The 20,950-nt window shown below is 48.5% G+C and overlaps 22 non-coding genes across 22 annotated transcripts; all 22 read right to left on the bottom strand.

The window, feature by feature from the left end:
• Positions 1 to 260: 260 nt before the first annotated feature.
• Positions 261 to 342, bottom strand: Trnas-gcu (transfer RNA serine (anticodon GCU)). Its single transcript has one exon. It is a non-coding gene; the product is annotated as a tRNA-Ser (tRNA).
• An 838-nt stretch (positions 343 to 1,180) lies between these two features.
• On the bottom strand, positions 1,181 to 1,262 carry Trnas-gcu (transfer RNA serine (anticodon GCU)). The gene has a single exon. It is a non-coding gene; the product is annotated as a tRNA-Ser (tRNA).
• An 838-nt stretch (positions 1,263 to 2,100) lies between these two features.
• On the bottom strand, positions 2,101 to 2,182 carry Trnas-gcu (transfer RNA serine (anticodon GCU)). The gene has a single exon. It is a non-coding gene; the product is annotated as a tRNA-Ser (tRNA).
• An 838-nt stretch (positions 2,183 to 3,020) lies between these two features.
• Trnas-gcu (transfer RNA serine (anticodon GCU)) lies at positions 3,021 to 3,102 on the bottom strand. Its single transcript has one exon. It is a non-coding gene; the product is annotated as a tRNA-Ser (tRNA).
• An 838-nt stretch (positions 3,103 to 3,940) lies between these two features.
• Trnas-gcu (transfer RNA serine (anticodon GCU)) lies at positions 3,941 to 4,022 on the bottom strand. Its single transcript has one exon. It is a non-coding gene; the product is annotated as a tRNA-Ser (tRNA).
• Positions 4,023 to 4,860: 838 nt separating this feature from the next.
• Trnas-gcu (transfer RNA serine (anticodon GCU)) lies at positions 4,861 to 4,942 on the bottom strand. Its single transcript has one exon. It is a non-coding gene; the product is annotated as a tRNA-Ser (tRNA).
• An 838-nt stretch (positions 4,943 to 5,780) lies between these two features.
• Positions 5,781 to 5,862, bottom strand: Trnas-gcu (transfer RNA serine (anticodon GCU)). Its single transcript has one exon. It is a non-coding gene; the product is annotated as a tRNA-Ser (tRNA).
• Positions 5,863 to 6,700: 838 nt separating this feature from the next.
• Positions 6,701 to 6,782, bottom strand: Trnas-gcu (transfer RNA serine (anticodon GCU)). Its single transcript has one exon. It is a non-coding gene; the product is annotated as a tRNA-Ser (tRNA).
• Positions 6,783 to 7,620: 838 nt separating this feature from the next.
• Trnas-gcu (transfer RNA serine (anticodon GCU)) lies at positions 7,621 to 7,702 on the bottom strand. Its single transcript has one exon. It is a non-coding gene; the product is annotated as a tRNA-Ser (tRNA).
• An 838-nt stretch (positions 7,703 to 8,540) lies between these two features.
• Trnas-gcu (transfer RNA serine (anticodon GCU)) lies at positions 8,541 to 8,622 on the bottom strand. Its single transcript has one exon. It is a non-coding gene; the product is annotated as a tRNA-Ser (tRNA).
• Positions 8,623 to 9,460: 838 nt separating this feature from the next.
• Positions 9,461 to 9,542, bottom strand: Trnas-gcu (transfer RNA serine (anticodon GCU)). The gene has a single exon. It is a non-coding gene; the product is annotated as a tRNA-Ser (tRNA).
• Positions 9,543 to 10,380: 838 nt separating this feature from the next.
• Positions 10,381 to 10,462, bottom strand: Trnas-gcu (transfer RNA serine (anticodon GCU)). The gene has a single exon. It is a non-coding gene; the product is annotated as a tRNA-Ser (tRNA).
• An 838-nt stretch (positions 10,463 to 11,300) lies between these two features.
• On the bottom strand, positions 11,301 to 11,382 carry Trnas-gcu (transfer RNA serine (anticodon GCU)). Its single transcript has one exon. It is a non-coding gene; the product is annotated as a tRNA-Ser (tRNA).
• An 838-nt stretch (positions 11,383 to 12,220) lies between these two features.
• On the bottom strand, positions 12,221 to 12,302 carry Trnas-gcu (transfer RNA serine (anticodon GCU)). The gene has a single exon. It is a non-coding gene; the product is annotated as a tRNA-Ser (tRNA).
• An 838-nt stretch (positions 12,303 to 13,140) lies between these two features.
• Positions 13,141 to 13,222, bottom strand: Trnas-gcu (transfer RNA serine (anticodon GCU)). The gene has a single exon. It is a non-coding gene; the product is annotated as a tRNA-Ser (tRNA).
• Positions 13,223 to 14,060: 838 nt separating this feature from the next.
• Trnas-gcu (transfer RNA serine (anticodon GCU)) lies at positions 14,061 to 14,142 on the bottom strand. Its single transcript has one exon. It is a non-coding gene; the product is annotated as a tRNA-Ser (tRNA).
• Positions 14,143 to 14,980: 838 nt separating this feature from the next.
• Positions 14,981 to 15,062, bottom strand: Trnas-gcu (transfer RNA serine (anticodon GCU)). Its single transcript has one exon. It is a non-coding gene; the product is annotated as a tRNA-Ser (tRNA).
• An 838-nt stretch (positions 15,063 to 15,900) lies between these two features.
• On the bottom strand, positions 15,901 to 15,982 carry Trnas-gcu (transfer RNA serine (anticodon GCU)). The gene has a single exon. It is a non-coding gene; the product is annotated as a tRNA-Ser (tRNA).
• An 838-nt stretch (positions 15,983 to 16,820) lies between these two features.
• Trnas-gcu (transfer RNA serine (anticodon GCU)) lies at positions 16,821 to 16,902 on the bottom strand. Its single transcript has one exon. It is a non-coding gene; the product is annotated as a tRNA-Ser (tRNA).
• An 838-nt stretch (positions 16,903 to 17,740) lies between these two features.
• Trnas-gcu (transfer RNA serine (anticodon GCU)) lies at positions 17,741 to 17,822 on the bottom strand. The gene has a single exon. It is a non-coding gene; the product is annotated as a tRNA-Ser (tRNA).
• A 772-nt stretch (positions 17,823 to 18,594) lies between these two features.
• Positions 18,595 to 18,676, bottom strand: Trnas-gcu (transfer RNA serine (anticodon GCU)). The gene has a single exon. It is a non-coding gene; the product is annotated as a tRNA-Ser (tRNA).
• An 838-nt stretch (positions 18,677 to 19,514) lies between these two features.
• On the bottom strand, positions 19,515 to 19,596 carry Trnas-gcu (transfer RNA serine (anticodon GCU)). Its single transcript has one exon. It is a non-coding gene; the product is annotated as a tRNA-Ser (tRNA).
• Between the last annotated feature and the right edge of the window lie 1,354 nt (positions 19,597 to 20,950).

The raw sequence follows: 20,950 nt of genomic DNA, 5'->3' as shown, positions 1-20,950 counted from the left end.
ATATAAATAAGAACTCGTCGTTCGCAAATACCAACATACTCTTTGCTGGAGCCGTAATTTGATTGGTTTATAGATCTCGACATGATGTATAATTCGAAGGGCATACGCTATGGAATGTTGTGCGCTTTCATCTGGTAGGCAGTTTTGCCTCGTATTTCATACACACGCTATCTGCCACGTACACGCTTCGTTGTTACTACTGAGTGGCGTTTCGCATGGAGAAGGAGTGACCGCAAACGCGTGCTTTACGTAAAATTCTTCGACGAGGATGGGATTCGAACCCACGCGTGCAGAGCACATTGGATTAGCAGTCCAACGCCTTAACCACTCGGCCACCTCGTCTGCTGGAACTACATGTGCATCTTTGGCGAGTGCTTGCGCAAAGAAGACATCTGTCGATTCGAAAACGCATTCAAAGCACCGTACTGGGCCGGTGTCTGCGTCTAATGCCCAGCTGCAGTGCAGCCGACCAAGCTCCCACTCGCGAATCATTTAATGACAGCATCCGTCCACGTCGATATCCGATCGGGGCAAAATCACCGGCCCACTTATTTACTGCAGGAATAAGTATTGTATCGACATGCAGTGTCGTCTAATGCAAATGAGAAATGTGCTGGGCACTCTTTTCCACGACTTGCTGCAACGAAACGGACAGCTCGATACGCTACACTGATATTGCTTGCAAGGTTTTGACGTTCGTCCTAGCCCAAGATTGTCCTGCTGTTTGGATGGAGCTTGGTGTTTGGGCGGCCACTAGCGACGGATGTCTGCAAAGTCAAGTCTCTCCAGTAGGCCCTGCCAAATCGGTTCTGTATATGGCGGCCTGACGCAAAACAAACTGTCGAAAGGCGACAGTTGTGCTACAGATGGTTTATTATAGGCTCGATACGTTAAAATGACTGCGACAGGTATGCACTTAAATATAAATAAGAACTCGTCGTTCGCAAATACCAACATACTCTTTGCTGGAGCCGTAATTTGATTGGTTTATAGATCTCGACATGATGTATAATTCGAAGGGCATACGCTATGGAATGTTGTGCGCTTTCATCTGGTAGGCAGTTTTGCCTCGTATTTCATACACACGCTATCTGCCACGTACACGCTTCGTTGTTACTACTGAGTGGCGTTTCGCATGGAGAAGGAGTGACCGCAAACGCGTGCTTTACGTAAAATTCTTCGACGAGGATGGGATTCGAACCCACGCGTGCAGAGCACATTGGATTAGCAGTCCAACGCCTTAACCACTCGGCCACCTCGTCTGCTGGAACTACATCTGCATCTTTGGCGAGTGCTTGCGCAAAGAAGACATCTGTCGATTCGAAAACGCATTCAAAGCACCGTACTGGGCCGGTGTCTGCGTCTAATGCCCAGCTGCAGTGCAGCCGACCAAGCTCCCACTCGCGAATCATTTAATGACAGCATCCGTCCACGTCGATATCCGATCGGGGCAAAATCACCGGCCCACTTATTTACTGCAGGAATAAGTATTGTATCGACATGCAGTGTCGTCTAATGCAAATGAGAAATGTGCTGGGCACTCTTTTCCACGACTTGCTGCAACGAAACGGACAGCTCGATACGCTACACTGATATTGCTTGCAAGGTTTTGACGTTCGTCCTAGCCCAAGATTGTCCTGCTGTTTGGATGGAGCTTGGTGTTTGGGCGGCCACTAGCGACGGATGTCTGCAAAGTCAAGTCTCTCCAGTAGGCCCTGCCAAATCGGTTCTGTATATGGCGGCCTGACGCAAAACAAACTGTCGAAAGGCGACAGTTGTGCTACAGATGGTTTATTATAGGCTCGATACGTTAAAATGACTGCGACAGGTATGCACTTAAATATAAATAAGAACTCGTCGTTCGCAAATACCAACATACTCTTTGCTGGAGCCGTAATTTGATTGGTTTATAGATCTCGACATGATGTATAATTCGAAGGGCATACGCTATGGAATGTTGTGCGCTTTCATCTGGTAGGCAGTTTTGCCTCGTATTTCATACACACGCTATCTGCCACGTACACGCTTCGTTGTTACTACTGAGTGGCGTTTCGCATGGAGAAGGAGTGACCGCAAACGCGTGCTTTACGTAAAATTCTTCGACGAGGATGGGATTCGAACCCACGCGTGCAGAGCACATTGGATTAGCAGTCCAACGCCTTAACCACTCGGCCACCTCGTCTGCTGGAACTACATCTGCATCTTTGGCGAGTGCTTGCGCAAAGAAGACATCTGTCGATTCGAAAACGCATTCAAAGCACCGTACTGGGCCGGTGTCTGCGTCTAATGCCCAGCTGCAGTGCAGCCGACCAAGCTCCCACTCGCGAATCATTTAATGACAGCATCCGTCCACGTCGATATCCGATCGGGGCAAAATCACCGGCCCACTTATTTACTGCAGGAATAAGTATTGTATCGACATGCAGTGTCGTCTAATGCAAATGAGAAATGTGCTGGGCACTCTTTTCCACGACTTGCTGCAACGAAACGGACAGCTCGATACGCTACACTGATATTGCTTGCAAGGTTTTGACGTTCGTCCTAGCCCAAGATTGTCCTGCTGTTTGGATGGAGCTTGGTGTTTGGGCGGCCACTAGCGACGGATGTCTGCAAAGTCAAGTCTCTCCAGTAGGCCCTGCCAAATCGGTTCTGTATATGGCGGCCTGACGCAAAACAAACTGTCGAAAGGCGACAGTTGTGCTACAGATGGTTTATTATAGGCTCGATACGTTAAAATGACTGCGACAGGTATGCACTTAAATATAAATAAGAACTCGTCGTTCGCAAATACCAACATACTCTTTGCTGGAGCCGTAATTTGATTGGTTTATAGATCTCGACATGATGTATAATTCGAAGGGCATACGCTATGGAATGTTGTGCGCTTTCATCTGGTAGGCAGTTTTGCCTCGTATTTCATACACACGCTATCTGCCACGTACACGCTTCGTTGTTACTACTGAGTGGCGTTTCGCATGGAGAAGGAGTGACCGCAAACGCGTGCTTTACGTAAAATTCTTCGACGAGGATGGGATTCGAACCCACGCGTGCAGAGCACATTGGATTAGCAGTCCAACGCCTTAACCACTCGGCCACCTCGTCTGCTGGAACTACATCTGCATCTTTGGCGAGTGCTTGCGCAAAGAAGACATCTGTCGATTCGAAAACGCATTCAAAGCACCGTACTGGGCCGGTGTCTGCGTCTAATGCCCAGCTGCAGTGCAGCCGACCAAGCTCCCACTCGCGAATCATTTAATGACAGCATCCGTCCACGTCGATATCCGATCGGGGCAAAATCACCGGCCCACTTATTTACTGCAGGAATAAGTATTGTATCGACATGCAGTGTCGTCTAATGCAAATGAGAAATGTGCTGGGCACTCTTTTCCACGACTTGCTGCAACGAAACGGACAGCTCGATACGCTACACTGATATTGCTTGCAAGGTTTTGACGTTCGTCCTAGCCCAAGATTGTCCTGCTGTTTGGATGGAGCTTGGTGTTTGGGCGGCCACTAGCGACGGATGTCTGCAAAGTCAAGTCTCTCCAGTAGGCCCTGCCAAATCGGTTCTGTATATGGCGGCCTGACGCAAAACAAACTGTCGAAAGGCGACAGTTGTGCTACAGATGGTTTATTATAGGCTCGATACGTTAAAATGACTGCGACAGGTATGCACTTAAATATAAATAAGAACTCGTCGTTCGCAAATACCAACATACTCTTTGCTGGAGCCGTAATTTGATTGGTTTATAGATCTCGACATGATGTATAATTCGAAGGGCATACGCTATGGAATGTTGTGCGCTTTCATCTGGTAGGCAGTTTTGCCTCGTATTTCATACACACGCTATCTGCCACGTACACGCTTCGTTGTTACTACTGAGTGGCGTTTCGCATGGAGAAGGAGTGACCGCAAACGCGTGCTTTACGTAAAATTCTTCGACGAGGATGGGATTCGAACCCACGCGTGCAGAGCACATTGGATTAGCAGTCCAACGCCTTAACCACTCGGCCACCTCGTCTGCTGGAACTACATCTGCATCTTTGGCGAGTGCTTGCGCAAAGAAGACATCTGTCGATTCGAAAACGCATTCAAAGCACCGTACTGGGCCGGTGTCTGCGTCTAATGCCCAGCTGCAGTGCAGCCGACCAAGCTCCCACTCGCGAATCATTTAATGACAGCATCCGTCCACGTCGATATCCGATCGGGGCAACATCATCGGCCCACTTATTTACTGCAGGAATAAGTATTGTATCGACATGCAGTGTCGTCTAATGCAAATGAGAAATGTGCTGGGCACTCTTTTCCACGACTTGCTGCAACCAAACGGACAGCTCGATACGCTACACTGATATTGCTTGCAAGGTTTTGACGTTCGTCCTAGCCCAAGATTGTCCTGCTGTTTGGATGGAGCTTGGTGTTTGGGCGGCCACTAGCGACGGATGTCTGCAAAGTCAAGTCTCTCCAGTAGGCCCTGCCAAATCGGTTCTGTATATGGCGGCCTGACGCAAAACAAACTGTCGAAAGGCGACAGTTGTGCTACAGATGGTTTATTATAGGCTCGATACGTTAAAATGACTGCGACAGGTATGCACTTAAATATAAATAAGAACTCGTCGTTCGCAAATACCAACATACTCTTTGCTGGAGCCGTAATTTGATTGGTTTATAGATCTCGACATGATGTATAATTCGAAGGGCATACGCTATGGAATGTTGTGCGCTTTCATCTGGTAGGCAGTTTTGCCTCGTATTTCATACACACGCTATCTGCCACGTACACGCTTCGTTGTTACTACTGAGTGGCGTTTCGCATGGAGAAGGAGTGACCGCAAACGCGTGCTTTACGTAAAATTCTTCGACGAGGATGGGATTCGAACCCACGCGTGCAGAGCACATTGGATTAGCAGTCCAACGCCTTAACCACTCGGCCACCTCGTCTGCTGGAACTACATCTGCATCTTTGGCGAGTGCTTGCGCAAAGAAGACATCTGTCGATTCGAAAACGCATTCAAAGCACCGTACTGGGCCGGTGTCTGCGTCTAATGCCCAGCTGCAGTGCAGCCGACCAAGCTCCCACTCGCGAATCATTTAATGACAGCATCCGTCCACGTCGATATCCGATCGGGGCAAAATCACCGGCCCACTTATTTACTGCAGGAATAAGTATTGTATCGACATGCAGTGTCGTCTAATGCAAATGAGAAATGTGCTGGGCACTCTTTTCCACGACTTGCTGCAACGAAACGGACAGCTCGATACGCTACACTGATATTGCTTGCAAGGTTTTGACGTTCGTCCTAGCCCAAGATTGTCCTGCTGTTTGGATGGAGCTTGGTGTTTGGGCGGCCACTAGCGACGGATGTCTGCAAAGTCAAGTCTCTCCAGTAGGCCCTGCCAAATCGGTTCTGTATATGGCGGCCTGACGCAAAACAAACTGTCGAAAGGCGACAGTTGTGCTACAGATGGTTTATTATAGGCTCGATACGTTAAAATGACTGCGACAGGTATGCACTTAAATATAAATAAGAACTCGTCGTTCGCAAATACCAACATACTCTTTGCTGGAGCCGTAATTTGATTGGTTTATAGATCTCGACATGATGTATAATTCGAAGGGCATACGCTATGGAATGTTGTGCGCTTTCATCTGGTAGGCAGTTTTGCCTCGTATTTCATACACACGCTATCTGCCACGTACACGCTTCGTTGTTACTACTGAGTGGCGTTTCGCATGGAGAAGGAGTGACCGCAAACGCGTGCTTTACGTAAAATTCTTCGACGAGGATGGGATTCGAACCCACGCGTGCAGAGCATATTGGATTAGCAGTCCAACGCCTTAACCACTCGGCCACCTCGTCTGCTGGAACTACATCTGCATCTTTGGCGAGTGCTTGCGCAAAGAAGACATCTGTCGATTCGAAAACGCATTCAAAGCACCGTACTGGGCCGGTGTCTGCGTCTAATGCCCAGCTGCAGTGCAGCCGACCAAGCTCCCACTCGCGAATCATTTAATGACAGCATCCGTCCACGTCGATATCCGATCGGGGCAAAATCACCGGCCCACTTATTTACTGCAGGAATAAGTATTGTATCGACATGCAGTGTCGTCTAATGCAAATGAGAAATGTGCTGGGCACTCTTTTCCACGACTTGCTGCAACGAAACGGACAGCTCGATACGCTACACTGATATTGCTTGCAAGGTTTTGACGTTCGTCCTAGCCCAAGATTGTCCTGCTGTTTGGATGGAGCTTGGTGTTTGGGCGGCCACTAGCGACGGATGTCTGCAAAGTCAAGTCTCTCCAGTAGGCCCTGCCAAATCGGTTCTGTATATGGCGGCCTGACGCAAAACAAACTGTCGAAAGGCGACAGTTGTGCTACAGATGGTTTATTATAGGCTCGATACGTTAAAATGACTGCGACAGGTATGCACTTAAATATAAATAAGAACTCGTCGTTCGCAAATACCAACATACTCTTTGCTGGAGCCGTAATTTGATTGGTTTATAGATCTCGACATGATGTATAATTCGAAGGGCATACGCTATGGAATGTTGTGCGCTTTCATCTGGTAGGCAGTTTTGCCTCGTATTTCATACACACGCTATCTGCCACGTACACGCTTCGTTGTTACTACTGAGTGGCGTTTCGCATGGAGAAGGAGTGACCGCAAACGCGTGCTTTACGTAAAATTCTTCGACGAGGATGGGATTCGAACCCACGCGTGCAGAGCATATTGGATTAGCAGTCCAACGCCTTAACCACTCGGCCACCTCGTCTGCTGGAACTACATCTGCATCTTTGGCGAGTGCTTGCGCAAAGAAGACATCTGTCGATTCGAAAACGCATTCAAAGCACCGTACTGGGCCGGTGTCTGCGTCTAATGCCCAGCTGCAGTGCAGCCGACCAAGCTCCCACTCGCGAATCATTTAATGACAGCATCCGTCCACGTCGATATCCGATCGGGGCAAAATCACCGGCCCACTTATTTACTGCAGGAATAATTATTGTATCGACATGCAGTGTCGTCTAATGCAAATGAGAAATGTGCTGGGCACTCTTTTCCACGACTTGTTGCAACCAAACGGACAGCTCGATACGCTACACTGATATTGCTTGCAAGGTTTTGACGTTCGTCCTAGCCCAAGATTGTCCTGCTGTTTGGATGGAGCTTGGTGTTTGGGCGGCCACTAGCGACGGATGTCTGCAAAGTCAAGTCTCTCCAGTAGGCCCTGCCAAATCGGTTCTGTATATGGCGGCCTGACGCAAAACAAACTGTCGAAAGGCGACAGTTGTGCTACAGATGGTTTATTATAGGCTCGATACGTTAAAATGACTGCGACAGGTATGCACTTAAATATAAATAAGAACTCGTCGTTCGCAAATACCAACATACTCTTTGCTGGAGCCGTAATTTGATTGGTTTATAGATCTCGACATGATGTATAATTCGAAGGGCATACGCTATGGAATGTTGTGCGCTTTCATCTGGTAGGCAGTTTTGCCTCGTATTTCATACACACGCTATCTGCCACGTACACGCTTCGTTGTTACTACTGAGTGGCGTTTCGCATGGAGAAGGAGTGACCGCAAACGCGTGCTTTACGTAAAATTCTTCGACGAGGATGGGATTCGAACCCACGCGTGCAGAGCACATTGGATTAGCAGTCCAACGCCTTAACCACTCGGCCACCTCGTCTGCTGGAACTACATCTGCATCTTTGGCGAGTGCTTGCGCAAAGAAGACATCTGTCGATTCGAAAACGCATTCAAAGCACCGTACTGGGCCGGTGTCTGCGTCTAATGCCCAGCTGCAGTGCAGCCGACCAAGCTCCCACTCGCGAATCATTTAATGACAGCATCCGTCCACGTCGATATCCGATCGGGGCAACATCATCGGCCCACTTATTTACTGCAGGAATAAGTATTGTATCGACATGCAGTGTCGTCTAATGCAAATGAGAAATGTGCTGGGCACTCTTTTCCACGACTTGCTGCAACCAAACGGACAGCTCGATACGCTACACTGATATTGCTTGCAAGGTTTTGACGTTCGTCCTAGCCCAAGATTGTCCTGCTGTTTGGATGGAGCTTGGTGTTTGGGCGGCCACTAGCGACGGATGTCTGCAAAGTCAAGTCTCTCCAGTAGGCCCTGCCAAATCGGTTCTGTATATGGCGGCCTGACGCAAAACAAACTGTCGAAAGGCGACAGTTGTGCTACAGATGGTTTATTATAGGCTCGATACGTTAAAATGACTGCGACAGGTATGCACTTAAATATAAATAAGAACTCGTCGTTCGCAAATACCAACATACTCTTTGCTGGAGCCGTAATTTGATTGGTTTATAGATCTCGACATGATGTATAATTCGAAGGGCATACGCTATGGAATGTTGTGCGCTTTCATCTGGTAGGCAGTTTTGCCTCGTATTTCATACACACGCTATCTGCCACGTACACGCTTCGTTGTTACTACTGAGTGGCGTTTCGCATGGAGAAGGAGTGACCGCAAACGCGTGCTTTACGTAAAATTCCTCGACGAGGATGGGATTCGAACCCACGCGTGCAGAGCACATTGGATTAGCAGTCCAACGCCTTAACCACTCGGCCACCTCGTCTGCTGGAACTACATGTGCATCTTTGGCGAGTGCTTGCGCAAAGAAGACATCTGTCGATTCGAAAACGCATTCAAAGCACCGTACTGGGCCGGTGTCTGCGTCTAATGCCCAGCTGCAGTGCAGCCGACCAAGCTCCCACTCGCGAATCATTTAATGACAGCATCCGTCCACGTCGATATCCGATCGGGGCAAAATCACCGGCCCACTTATTTACTGCAGGAATAAGTATTGTATCGACATGCAGTGTCGTCTAATGCAAATGAGAAATGTGCTGGGCACTCTTTTCCACGACTTGCTGCAACGAAACGGACAGCTCGATACGCTACACTGATATTGCTTGCAAGGTTTTGACGTTCGTCCTAGCCCAAGATTGTCCTGCTGTTTGGATGGAGCTTGGTGTTTGGGCGGCCACTAGCGACGGATGTCTGCAAAGTCAAGTCTCTCCAGTAGGCCCTGCCAAATCGGTTCTGTATATGGCGGCCTGACGCAAAACAAACTGTCGAAAGGCGACAGTTGTGCTACAGATGGTTTATTATAGGCTCGATACGTTAAAATGACTGCGACAGGTATGCACTTAAATATAAATAAGAACTCGTCGTTCGCAAATACCAACATACTCTTTGCTGGAGCCGTAATTTGATTGGTTTATAGATCTCGACATGATGTATAATTCGAAGGGCATACGCTATGGAATGTTGTGCGCTTTCATCTGGTAGGCAGTTTTGCCTCGTATTTCATACACACGCTATCTGCCACATACACGCTTCGTTGTTACTACTGAGTGGCGTTTCGCATGGAGAAGGAGTGACCGCAAACGCGTGCTTTACGTAAAATTCTTCGACGAGGATGGGATTCGAACCCACGCGTGCAGAGCACATTGGATTAGCAGTCCAACGCCTTATCCACTCGGCCACCTCGTCTGCTGGAACTACATCTGCATCTTTGGCGAGTGCTTGCGCAAAGAAGACATCTGTCGATTCGAAAACGCATTCAAAGCACCGTACTGGGCCGGTGTCTGCGTCTAATGCCCAGCTGCAGTGCAGCCGACCAAGCTCCCACTCGCGAATCATTTAATGACAGCATCCGTCCACGTCGATATCCGATCGGGGCAAAATCACCGGCCCACTTATTTACTGCAGGAATAAGTATTGTATCGACATGCAGTGTCGTCTAATGCAAATGAGAAATGTGCTGGGCACTCTTTTCCACGACTTGCTGCAACGAAACGGACAGCTCGATACGCTACACTGATATTGCTTGCAAGGTTTTGACGTTCGTCCTAGCCCAAGATTGTCCTGCTGTTTGGATGGAGCTTGGTGTTTGGGCGGCCACTAGCGACGGATGTCTGCAAAGTCAAGTCTCTCCAGTAGGCCCTGCCAAATCGGTTCTGTATATGGCGGCCTGACGCAAAACAAACTGTCGAAAGGCGACAGTTGTGCTACAGATGGTTTATTATAGGCTCGATACGTTAAAATGACTGCGACAGGTATGCACTTAAATATAAATAAGAACTCGTCGTTCGCAAATACCAACATACTCTTTGCTGGAGCCGTAATTTGATTGGTTTATAGATCTCGACATGATGTATAATTCGAAGGGCATACGCTATGGTATGTTGTGCGCTTTCATCTGGTAGGAAGTTTTGCCTCGTATTTCATACACACGCTATCTGCCACGTACACGCTTCGTTGTTACTACTGAGTGGCGTTTCGCATGGAGAAGGAGTGACCGCAAACGCGTGCTTTACGTAAAATTCTTCGACGAGGATGGGATTCGAACCCACGCGTGCAGAGCACATTGGATTAGCAGACCAACGCCTTAACCACTCGGCCACCTCGTCTGCTGGAACTACATCTGCATCTTTGGCGAGTGCTTGCGCAAAGAAGACATCTGTCGATTCGAAAACGCATTCAAAGCACCGTACTGGGACGGTGTCTGCGTCTAATGCCCAGCTGCAGTGCAGCCGACCAAGCTCCCACTCGCGAATCATTTAATGACAGCATCCGTCCACGTCGATATCCGATCGGGGCAAAATCACCGGCCCACTTATTTACTGCAGGAATAAGTATTGTATCGACATGCAGTGTCGTCTAATGCAAATGAGAAATGTGCTGGGCACTCTTTTCCACGACTTGCTGCAACGAAACGGACAGCTCGATACGCTACACTGATATTGCTTGCAAGGTTTTGACGTTCGTCCTAGCCCAAGATTGTCCTGCTGTTTGGATGGAGCTTGGTGTTTGGGCGGCCACTAGCGACGGATGTCTGCAAAGTCAAGTCTCTCCAGTAGGCCCTGCCAAATCGGTTCTGTATATGGCGGCCTGACGCAAAACAAACTGTCGAAAGGCGACAGTTGTGCTACAGATGGTTTATTATAGGCTCGATACGTTAAAATGACTGCGACAGGTATGCACTTGAATATAAATAAGAACTCGTCGTTCGCAAATACCAACATACTCTTTGCTGGAGCCGTAATTTGATTGGTTTATAGATCTCGACATGATGTATAATTCGAAGGGCATACGCTATGGAATGTTGTGCGCTTTCATCTGGTAGGCAGTTTTGCCTCGTATTTCATACACACGCTATCTGCCACGTACACGCTTCGTTGTTACTACTGAGTGGCGTTTCGCATGGAGAAGGAGTGACCGCAAACGCGTGCTTTACGTAAAATTCTTCGACGAGGATGGGATTCGAACCCACGCGTGCAGAGCACATTGGATTAGCAGTCCAACGCCTTAACCACTCGGCCACCTCGTCTGCTGGAACTACATGTGCATCTTTGGCGAGTGCTTGCGCAAAGAAGACATCTGTCGATTCGAAAACGCATTCAAAGCACCGTACTGGGCCGGTGTCTGCGTCTAATGCCCAGCTGCAGTGCAGCCGACCAAGCTCCCACTCGCGAATCATTTAATGACAGCATCCGTCCACGTCGATATCCGATCGGGGCAAAATCACCGGCCCACTTATTTACTGCAGGAATAAGTATTGTATCGACATGCAGTGTCGTCTAATGCAAATGAGAAATGTGCTGGGCACTCTTTTCCACGACTTGCTGCAACGAAACGGACAGCTCGATACGCTACACTGATATTGCTTGCAAGGTTTTGACGTTCGTCCTAGCCCAAGATTGTCCTGCTGTTTGGATGGAGCTTGGTGTTTGGGCGGCCACTAGCGACGGATGTCTGCAAAGTCAAGTCTCTCCAGTAGGCCCTGCCAAATCGGTTCTGTATATGGCGGCCTGACGCAAAACAAACTGTCGAAAGGCGACAGTTGTGCTACAGATGGTTTATTATAGGCTCGATACGTTAAAATGACTGCGACAGGTATGCACTTAAATATAAATAAGAACTCGTCGTTCGCAAATACCAACATACTCTTTGCTGGAGCCGTAATTTGATTGGTTTATAGATCTCGACATGATGTATAATTCGAAGGGCATACGCTATGGAATGTTGTGCGCTTTCATCTGGTAGGCAGTTTTGCCTCGTATTTCATACACACGCTATCTGCCACGTACACGCTTCGTTGTTACTACTGAGTGGCGTTTCGCATGGAGAAGGAGTGACCGCAAACGCGTGCTTTACGTAAAATTCTTCGACGAGGATGGGATTCGAACCCACGCGTGCAGAGCACATTGGATTAGCAGTCCAACGCCTTAACCACTCGGCCACCTCGTCTGCTGGAACTACATCTGCATCTTTGGCGAGTGCTTGCGCAAAGAAGACTTCTGTCGATTCGAAAACGCATTCAAAGCACCGTACTGGGCCGGTGTCTGCGTCTAATGCCCAGCTGCAGTGCAGCCGACCAAGCTCCCACTCGCGAATCATTTAATGACAGCATCCGTCCACGTCGATATCCGATCGGGGCAAAATCACCGGCCCACTTATTTACTGCAGGAATAAGTATTGTATCGACATGCAGTGTCGTCTAATGCAAATGAGAAATGTGCTGGGCACTCTTTTCCACGACTTGCTGCAACGAAACGGACAGCTCGATACGCTACACTGATATTGCTTGCAAGGTTTTGACGTTCGTCCTAGCCCAAGATTGTCCTGCTGTTTGGATGGAGCTTGGTGTTTGGGCGGCCACTAGCGACGGATGTCTGCAAAGTCAAGTCTCTCCAGTAGGCCCTGCCAAATCGGTTCTGTATATGGCGGCCTGACGCAAAACAAACTGTCGAAAGGCGACAGTTGTGCTACAGATGGTTTATTATAGGCTCGATACGTTAAAATGACTGCGACAGGTATGCACTTAAATATAAATAAGAACTCGTCGTTCGCAAATACCAACATACTCTTTGCTGGAGCCGTAATTTGATTGGTTTATAGATCTCGACATGATGTATAATTCGAAGGGCATACGCTATGGAATGTTGTGCGCTTTCATCTGGTAGGCAGTTTTGCCTCGTATTTCATACACACGCTATCTGCCACGTACACGCTTCGTTGTTACTACTGAGTGGCGTTTCGCATGGAGAAGGAGTGACCGCAAACGCGTGCTTTACGTAAAATTCTTCGACGAGGATGGGATTCGAACCCACGCGTGCAGAGCACATTGGATTAGCAGTCCAACGCCTTAACCACTCGGCCACCTCGTCTGCTGGAACTACATCTGCATCTTTGGCGAGTGCTTGCGCAAAGAAGACTTCTGTCGATTCGAAAACGCATTCAAAGCACCGTACTGGGCCGGTGTCTGCGTCTAATGCCCAGCTGCAGTGCAGCCGACCAAGCTCCCACTCGCGAATCATTTAATGACAGCATCCGTCCACGTCGATATCCGATCGGGGCAAAATCACCGGCCCACTTATTTACTGCAGGAATAAGTATTGTATCGACATGCAGTGTCGTCTAATGCAAATGAGAAATGTGCTGGGCACTCTTTTCCACGACTTGCTGCAACGAAACGGACAGCTCGATACGCTACACTGATATTGCTTGCAAGGTTTTGACGTTCGTCCTAGCCCAAGATTGTCCTGCTGTTTGGATGGAGCTTGGTGTTTGGGCGGCCACTAGCGACGGATGTCTGCAAAGTCAAGTCTCTCCAGTAGGCCCTGCCAAATCGGTTCTGTATATGGCGGCCTGACGCAAAACAAACTGTCGAAAGGCGACAGTTGTGCTACAGATGGTTTATTATAGGCTCGATACGTTAAAATGACTGCGACAGGTATGCACTTAAATATAAATAAGAACTCGTCGTTCGCAAATACCAACATACTCTTTGCTGGAGCCGTAATTTGATTGGTTTATAGATCTCGACATGATGTATAATTCGAAGGGCATACGCTATGGAATGTTGTGCGCTTTCATCTGGTAGGCAGTTTTGCCTCGTATTTCATACACACGCTATCTGCCACGTACACGCTTCGTTGTTACTACTGAGTGGCGTTTCGCATGGAGAAGGAGTGACCGCAAACGCGTGCTTTACGTAAAATTCTTCGACGAGGATGGGATTCGAACCCACGCGTGCAGAGCACATTGGATTAGCAGTCCAACGCCTTAACCACTCGGCCACCTCGTCTGCTGGAACTACATGTGCATCTTTGGCGAGTGCTTGCGCAAAGAAGACATCTGTCGATTCGAAAACGCATTCAAAGCACCGTACTGGGCCGGTGTCTGCGTCTAATGCCCAGCTGCAGTGCAGCCGACCAAGCTCCCACTCGCGAATCATTTAATGACAGCATCCGTCCACGTCGATATCCGATCGGGGCAAAATCACCGGCCCACTTATTTACTGCAGGAATAAGTATTGTATCGACATGCAGTGTCGTCTAATGCAAATGAGAAATGTGCTGGGCACTCTTTTCCACGACTTGCTGCAACGAAACGGACAGCTCGATACGCTACACTGATATTGCTTGCAAGGTTTTGACGTTCGTCCTAGCCCAAGATTGTCCTGCTGTTTGGATGGAGCTTGGTGTTTGGGCGGCCACTAGCGACGGATGTCTGCAAAGTCAAGTCTCTCCAGTAGGCCCTGCCAAATCGGTTCTGTATATGGCGGCCTGACGCAAAACAAACTGTCGAAAGGCGACAGTTGTGCTACAGATGGTTTATTATAGGCTCGATACGTTAAAATGACTGCGACAGGTATGCACTTAAATATAAATAAGAACTCGTCGTTCGCAAATACCAACATACTCTTTGCTGGAGCCGTAATTTGATTGGTTTATAGATCTCGACATGATGTATAATTCGAAGGGCATACGCTATGGAATGTTGTGCGCTTTCATCTGGTAGGCAGTTTTGCCTCGTATTTCATACACACGCTATCTGCCACGTACACGCTTCGTTGTTACTACTGAGTGGCGTTTCGCATGGAGAAGGAGTGACCGCAAACGCGTGCTTTACGTAAAATTCTTCGACGAGGATGGGATTCGAACCCACGCGTGCAGAGCACATTGGATTAGCAGTCCAACGCCTTAACCACTCGGCCACCTCGTCTGCTGGAACTACATCTGCATCTTTGGCGAGTGCTTGCGCAAAGAAGACTTCTGTCGATTCGAAAACGCATTCAAAGCACCGTACTGGGCCGGTGTCTGCGTCTAATGCCCAGCTGCAGTGCAGCCGACCAAGCTCCCACTCGCGAATCATTTAATGACAGCATCCGTCCACGTCGATATCCGATCGGGGCAAAATCACCGGCCCACTTATTTACTGCAGGAATAAGTATTGTATCGACATGCAGTGTCGTCTAATGCAAATGAGAAATGTGCTGGGCACTCTTTTCCACGACTTGCTGCAACGAAACGGACAGCTCGATACGCTACACTGATATTGCTTGCAAGGTTTTGACGTTCGTCCTAGCCCAAGATTGTCCTGCTGTTTGGATGGAGCTTGGTGTTTGGGCGGCCACTAGCGACGGATGTCTGCAAAGTCAAGTCTCTCCAGTAGGCCCTGCCAAATCGGTTCTGTATATGGCGGCCTGACGCAAAACAAACTGTCGAAAGGCGACAGTTGTGCTACAGATGGTTTATTATAGGCTCGATACGTTAAAATGACTGCGACAGGTATGCACTTAAATATAAATAAGAACTCGTCGTTCGCAAATACCAACATACTCTTTGCTGGAGCCGTAATTTGATTGGTTTATAGATCTCGACATGATGTATAATTCGAAGGGCATACGCTATGGAATGTTGTGCGCTTTCATCTGGTAGGCAGTTTTGCCTCGTATTTCATACACACGCTATCTACCACGTACACGCTTCGTTGTTACTACTGAGTGGCGTTTCGCATGGAGAAGGAGTGACCGCAAACGCGTGCTTTACGTAAAATTCTTCGACGAGGATGGGATTCGAACCCACGCGTGCAGAGCACATTGGATTAGCAGTCCAACGCCTTAACCACTCGGCCACCTCGTCTGCTGGACCTACATCTGCATCTTTGGCGAGTGCTTGCGCAAAGAAGACATCTGTCGATTCGAAAACGCATTCAAAGCATCGTACTGGGCCGGTGTCTGCGTCTAATGCCCAGCTGCAGTGCAGCCGACCAAGCTCCCACTCGCGAATCATTTAATGACAGCATCCGTCCACGTCGATATCCGATCGGGGCAAAATCACCGGCCCACTTATTTACTGCAGGAATAAGTATTGTATCGACATGCAGTGTCGTCTAATGCAAATGAGAAATGTGCTGGGCACTCTTTTCCACGACTTGCTGCAACGAAACGGACAGCTCGATACGCTGCACTGATATTGCTTGCAAGGTTTTGACGTTCGTCCTAGCCCAAGATTGTCCTGCTGTTTGGATGGAGCTTGGTGTTTGGGCGGCCACTAGCGACGGATGTCTGCAAAGTCAAGTCTCTCCAGTAGGCCCTGCCAAATCGGTTCTGTATATGGCGGCCTGACGCAAAACAAACTGTCGAAAGGCGACAGTTGTGCTACAGATGGTTTATTATAGGCTCGATACGTTAAAATGACTGCGACAGGTATGCACTTAAATATAAATAAGAACTCGTCGTTCGCAAATACCAACATACTCTTTGCTGGAGCCGTAATTTGATTGGTTTATAGATCTCGACATGATGTATAATTCGAAGGGCATACGCTATGGAATGTTGTGCGCTTTCATCTGGTAGGCAGTTTTGCCTCGTATTTCATACACACGCTATCTGCCACGTACACGCTTCGTTGTTACTACTGAGTGGCGTTTCGCATGGAGAAGGAGTGACCGCAAACGCGTGCTTTACGTAAAATTCTTCGACGAGGATGGGATTCGAACCCACGCGTGCAGAGCACATTGGATTAGCAGTCCAACGCCTTAACCACTCGGCCACCTCGTCTGCTGGACCTACATCTGCATCTTTGGCGAGTGCTTGCGCAAAGAAGACATCTGTCGATTCGAAAACGCATTCAAAGCACCGTACTGGGCCGGTGTCTGCGTCTAATGCCCAGCTGCAGTGCAGCCGACCAAGCTCCCACTCGCGAATCATTTAATGACAGCATCCGTCCACGTCGATATCCGATCGGGGCAAAATCACCGGCCCACTTATTTACTGCAGGAATAAGTATTGTATCGACATGCAGTGTCGTCTAATGCAAATGAGAAATGTGCTGGGCACTCTTTTCCACGACTTGCTGCAACGAAACGGACAGCTCGATACGCTGCACTGATATTGCTTGCAAGGTTTTGACGTTCGTCCTAGCCCAAGATTGTCCTGCTGTTTGGATGGAGCTTGGTGTTTGGGCGGCCACTAGCGACGGATGTCTGCAAAGTCAAGTCTCTCCAGTAGGCCCTGCCAAATCGGTTCTGTATATGGCGGCCTGACGCAAAACAAACTGTCGAAAGGCGACAGTTGTGCTACAGATGGTTTATTATAGGCTCGATACGTTAAAATGACTGCGACAGGTATGCACTTAAATATAAATAAGAACTCGTCGTTCGCAAATACCAACATACTCTTTGCTGGAGCCGTAATTTGATTGGTTTATAGATTTCGACATGATGTATAATTCGAAGGGCATACGCTATGGAATGTTGTGCGCTTTCATCTGGTAGGCAGTTTTGCCTCGTATTTCATACACACGCTATCTGCCACGTACACGCTTCGTTGTTACTACTGAGTGGCGTTTCGCATGGAGAAGGAGTGACCGCAAACGCGTGCTTTACGTAAAATTCTTCGACGAGGATGGGATTCGAACCCACGCGTGCAGAGCACATTGGATTAGCAGTCCAACGCCTTAACCACTCGGCCACCTCGTCTGCTGGAACTACATCTGCATCTTTGGCGAGTGCTTGCGCAAAGAAGACATCTGTCGATTCGAAAACGCATTCAAAGCACCGTACTGGGCCGGTGTCTGCGTCTAATGCCCAGCTGCAGTGCAGCCGACCAAGCTCCCACTCGCGAATCATTTAATGACAGCATCCGTCCACGTCGATATCCGATCGGGGCAAAATCACCGGCCCACTTATTTACTGCAGGAATAAGTATTGTATCGACATGCAGTGTCGTCTAATGCAAATGAGAAATGTGCTGGGCACTCTTTTCCACGACTTGCTGCAACGAAACGGACAGCTCGATACGCTACACTGATATTGCTTGCAAGGTTTTGACGTTCGTCCTAGCCCAAGATTGTCCTGTTGTTTGGATGGAGCTTGGTGTTTGGGCGGCCACTAGCGACGGATAAACAAACTGTCGAAAGGCGACAGTTGTGCTACAGATGGTTTATTATAGGCTCGATACGTTAAAATGACTGCGACAGGTATGCACTTAAATATAAATAAGAACTCGTCGTTCGCAAATACCAACATACTCTTTGCTGGAGCCGTAATTTGATTGGTTTATAGATCTCGACATGATGTATAATTCGAAGGGCATACGCTATGGAATGTTGTGCGCTTTCATCTGGTAGGCAGTTTTGCCTCGTATTTCATACACACGCTATCTGCCACGTACACGCTTCGTTGTTACTACTGAGTGGCGTTTCGCATGGAGAAGGAGTGACCGCAAACGCGTGCTTTACGTAAAATTCTTCGACGAGGATGGGATTCGAACCCACGCGTGCAGAGCACATTGGATTAGCAGTCCAACGCCTTAACCACTCGGCCACCTCGTCTGCTGGAACTACATCTGCATCTTTGGCGAGTGCTTGCGCAAAGAAGACTTCTGTCGATTCGAAAACGCATTCAAAGCACCGTACTGGGCCGGTGTCTGCGTCTAATGCCCAGCTGCAGTGCAGCCGACCAAGCTCCCACTCGCGAATCATTTAATGACAGCATCCGTCCACGTCGATATCCGATCGGGGCAAAATCACCGGCCCACTTATTTACTGCAGGAATAAGTATTGTATCGACATGCAGTGTCGTCTAATGCAAATGAGAAATGTGCTGGGCACTCTTTTCCACGACTTGCTGCAACGAAACGGACAGCTCGATACGCTACACTGATATTGCTTGCAAGGTTTTGACGTTCGTCCTAGCCCAAGATTGTCCTGCTGTTTGGATGGAGCTTGGTGTTTGGGCGGCCACTAGCGACGGATGTCTGCAAAGTCAAGTCTCTCCAGTAGGCCCTGCCAAATCGGTTCTGTATATGGCGGCCTGACGCAAAACAAACTGTCGAAAGGCGACAGTTGTGCTACAGATGGTTTATTATAGGCTCGATACGTTAAAATGACTGCGACAGGTATGCACTTAAATATAAATAAGAACTCGTCGTTCGCAAATACCAACATACTCTTTGCTGGAGCCGTAATTTGATTGGTTTATAGATCTCGACATGATGTATAATTCGAAGGGCATACGCTATGGAATGTTGTGCGCTTTCATCTGGTAGGCAGTTTTGCCTCGTATTTCATACACACGCTATCTGCCACGTACACGCTTCGTTGTTACTACTGAGTGGCGTTTCGCATGGAGAAGGAGTGACCGCAAACGCGTGCTTTACGTAAAATTCTTCGACGAGGATGGGATTCGAACCCACGCGTGCAGAGCACATTGGATTAGCAGTCCAACGCCTTAACCACTCGGCCACCTCGTCTGCTGGAACTACATGTGCATCTTTGGCGAGTGCTTGCGCAAAGAAGACATCTGTCGATTCGAAAACGCATTCAAAGCACCGTACTGGGCCGGTGTCTGCGTCTAATGCCCAGCTGCAGTGCAGCCGACCAAGCTCCCACTCGCGAATCATTTAATGACAGCATCCGTCCACGTCGATATCCGATCGGGGCAAAATCACCGGCCCACTTATTTACTGCAGGAATAAGTATTGTATCGACATGCAGTGTCGTCTAATGCAAATGAGAAATGTGCTGGGCACTCTTTTCCACGACTTGCTGCAACGAAACGGACAGCTCGATACGCTACACTGATATTGCTTGCAAGGTTTTGACGTTCGTCCTAGCCCAAGATTGTCCTGCTGTTTGGATGGAGCTTGGTGTTTGGGCGGCCACTAGCGACGGATGTCTGCAAAGTCAAGTCTCTCCAGTAGGCCCTGCCAAATCGGTTCTGTATATGGCGGCCTGACGCAAAACAAACTGTCGAAAGGCGACAGTTGTGCTACAAATGGTTTATTATAGGCTCGATACGTTAAAATGACTGCGACAGGTATGCACTTAAATATAAATAAGAACTCGTCGTTCGCAAATACCAACATACTCTTTGCTGGAGCCGTAATTTGATTGGTTTATAGATTTCGACATGATGTATAATTCGAAGGGCATACGCTATGGAATGTTGTGCGCTTTCATCTGGTAGGCAGTTTTGCCTCGTATTTCATACACACGCTATCTGCCACGTACACTCTTTGACATAAAACTTGACCGGCGGCCGGCCGCTTCAGAGGCTAAGTCCGCGCCGATCGCGACATGGGACAAAGAAACTGGCCAACTCGCTAATTCTCTAAGTCCGGTTATCTGCACAATCTGGCAACACTGTAGACTGCGGCACTTCCTGGAGGAAAACTTGTCCCAAGATAGAGAGACTCTAGGCTGATTACGCCTGTGGTCTAGCGGTAGCGTGCGTTGTTTCTGTTCATAATGTCAGTGGATCGAGAGCAGCTGGCATAAAATATTTTTATAGCCTCTTCTGTCTGAATGCTGAAGACGTGAATGTAATGGTAGCGCAGATTCAATCTATTTCGCTTTGTGACACACCGATATCAAAATTTTATCTAGTAACGATTTTGCGGCAGATTTCCTGCAGACTGTCCTCCTCTGGACGCCGTATGCGGCAAAGCTCCGGGATCCATTTGCTGGCTACTGGCAGCGGCCGTGGCGACAGCAGCGGCGCTGCACTCCCCCGTTCTTTATCGAAAGCGCCTGCTACCGCTCATCGCTTTTGATGATTTGAAACGCTTTATTATTAAATGTTGCTCCACAGAAAATTTCTACAAT

The sequence above is a fragment of the Schistocerca cancellata genome, chromosome 2 (genome assembly GCF_023864275.1).
Source record: "Schistocerca cancellata isolate TAMUIC-IGC-003103 chromosome 2, iqSchCanc2.1, whole genome shotgun sequence".
NCBI lineage: Eukaryota > Metazoa > Arthropoda > Insecta > Orthoptera > Acrididae > Schistocerca > Schistocerca cancellata.
The sequence above is the reverse complement of the archived record's forward strand: the minus strand, read 5'-3'. Positions and strand labels throughout refer to the sequence as shown.